Source organism: Urtica dioica, chromosome 1 (genome assembly GCF_054948205.1).
Source record: "Urtica dioica subsp. dioica isolate 48M chromosome 1, U.dioica_male_clone48M_v1_H2, whole genome shotgun sequence".
Lineage (NCBI taxonomy): Eukaryota > Viridiplantae > Streptophyta > Magnoliopsida > Rosales > Urticaceae > Urtica > Urtica dioica.
Genome location: NC_142756.1, coordinates 28723368 through 28726401, shown reverse-complemented (window position 1 = coordinate 28726401; position 3034 = coordinate 28723368).

Below are 3034 nucleotides of genomic sequence, written 5' to 3'. Positions count from 1 at the left end.
ATATGGCCGAGTGACATTAAGTCATCAAATGTACTTGTCAAAAAATTTATTGACATCCATTTCATCCTTTGTCTCAAAAGACAAAAATACCCCTTTTGACAATTTTCGTTCTTGTTTTGACTTAGCTTCCAGTTTAACTATCCCTATTCGATGTGATTCGTGACAGTGACCTCATGGATCCAAATGAACAAAGCTTGAGCTAAATACTTGGACTCAAAAGTTCACAAACCTTTTCCAAGTTTAGCTTAGTGTCAATTGACTCAACTAAAGAGTTGACACTGAAAATCTCTCGGTTCAAATGAATTTATTTTCTACTCAAGAATTCAACCTAGTTGTAATGAGTGGATCCACAGAATATTATCAGTGTTTACCCCTCATGAATATCATCAGCTAGTCGGGATTTACAAAATTACCATTTTACCCTTCTAACTGTTATTTCCTCAACTCCTTTGTCGCTTGTGAATAAGTTAGAAATTGTTGTCGGCCTGTCAACGACCGACAGGGGCAAAAGAGTCAAAACGCGCCACGATAGGCGGGACCGTCGCAATAACTCTCGACTGACCAGCCAAGGGCCACACAACGACTACCGGCCGGCCCAGCCCGACCGGTCGACTCCCGGCCGGCTAATGGCCGGCCCAGAGCCGGCCATTGCCTCCATGACCGGCTCAGAGGGAGCCCTCGCCTCCATGGCTGCCTTAGAGGCACCCCTCGCCTCCATGGCCGCCTCAGAGGCACCCCTCGCCTCCATGGCCTTGTCAAAGGCACCCCTCGCCTCCATGGCCGCGTCAGAGGCACCCCTCGCCTCCATGGCCGCGTCAGAGGCACCCCTCACCTCCATGGCTGCCTCAGAGGCACCCCTCGCCTCCATGGCCGCCTCAGAGGCACCCCTCGCCTCCATGGCCGCCTCAGAGGCACCCCTCGCCTCCATGGCCGCGTCAGAGGCACCCCTTGCCTCCATGGCCGCCTCATAGGCACCCCTTGCCTCCATGGCCACCTCAGAGGCACCCCTCGCCTCCATGGCCGCCTCAGAGGCACCCCTCGCCTCCATGGCCGCGTCAAAGGCACCCCTTGCCTCCATGGCCGCCTCAGAGGCACCCCTCGCCTCCATGGCCGCCTCAGAGGCACCCCTCGGCCAAGGGTATGCCCCCAAAGCCCCTTTGGTCGCCTATAAATACCGGGGTCCCTCCCCCGGTCCAGGTAATCCATTCTTGAGTACTGAAATGCTGTCGTACTCGTACCTCGCTCGTTTCTCTCAAGTCTCGGCCTCTAAACACTTAAACCCTCTTTATCCACCTCAATCCTACTAATGTTGAGCGTCGGAGAGGTAAACAGAGGCAACCCCTCTGTTTCCGCTTTGTAGTTCACACCTCTCTGGTTACTTTTCAGGTGCTGGACAAGATAGACACTACCTACAGCTAAGGGACGACTTGGGATACCAAGTCCGACACGCTCGAGTAAAGACGAGACCACTTGGTCCGGCCTTGGGTCTAACCGCCTTTGACTCCAAAATCGTTGTCCGAAAAACTGCGACAACAGAAACAATGTATTGACGAGGAGCTATTAAGTCAAATTGTTTCATCCAAAAGAGTCAAGACTCAATTCGGACTTTGGCCAGTTCATTTATTCACACTCCAAGGAACAAAGCATGAGGTGATATACATTGCATTTCAGCAATCTTGTACATGAATTCCATATCTATGAGAACTTCACAAAGTTACTCATGACATTCTCACAACTTAGTACTTCACCAATAGGCCTTGTTCGGAATCACATAGTGAGTCCGAACTCTGACTTTCTCAAATGAGAATACTAAGGTGTGAAATGGCATGTCTCATTTCAGGATTTGGGTAAGCACGATGCAATTCATACGTAGTGACTTCGAGACATAAGAGGTTAAATGGTTTGTTCTTATCTTGTCTCTAGAAGTGCACTAGTCAATTCAGTACCTTCGGAAGATACCTAGAAGAACTATAGAGTCTCCAACTCTCAATGCCTCATAACCAGACATCATAGATTCTTCTAACAATCGTACTGAGGTCAATAGTCCTTTGACCCTTAGATTGCGAATATATCGTTTTAAGCAAACTACGAAGAGTTTGTTCATGCAAATCTACATTTGTCTCTTCGTAAGTTGTTTAGTTTGTTTAATGACTAAAGACTAATGTTTTATCATAAAGCTTCAAACAGACACGGAAGAATGAATAAACGTTTCAACTTTTTATTAATGAATAAGCAATTACAAGCAAGAGTCTTCATGAGACTTTATTACATCAAATGTACGATATAAATATTACAACTCTTCTTGTGGGCACCATTGACAACAAACTCCCACTTGACTCAAAGAAGATGTGTGTAGTCCTTCATGCCTAATCCCTCTCGATGTTGGTCGAAGACCTTGTTCTCTAGGGCCTTTGTGAATGGATCTGCTAGGATGTCCACCATTGAGATATTCTTCACTTCCACGTCTCCGCGCTGCATGATCTTTCGAATCAAATGGTATTTCCTCTCAATATGCTTAGAGCGCTTATGGCTTCGAGGTTCCTTTGAGTTAGCGATAGCCCCACTATTATCATAATAAAGGGTCATGGGCTCGTCGACCTTGGGAACAACTTCCAAATACTTAAGGAATTTTCTAAGCCATACAGCCTCTTTGGATGCTTCACAAGCAGCCACATATTCTGCTTCCATTGTTGAGTCAGCAATGCAAGATTGCTTAATACTTCTCCACACAACAGCTCCACCATTAAGGATGAACACAGATCCCGAAGTGGATTTCCTGGAATCCTTATCCGCTTGAAAATCGGAGTCGGTATATCCCGTCATAGTCATGTCAGTACCTGAATATGTAAGCATCAAGTTCCTAGTTCTTCGAAGATACTTGAGAACATGCTTAACAACAATCCAGTTCTCGGGTCCAGGGTTGGATTGCAAACGGCTAACTATGCCAACGGCGAAACAGATGTCAGGTCTAGTGCAAAGCAAACCATACATGAGGCTTCCTACGGCAGAGGCGTAAGGAATTTTCCTCATGTCT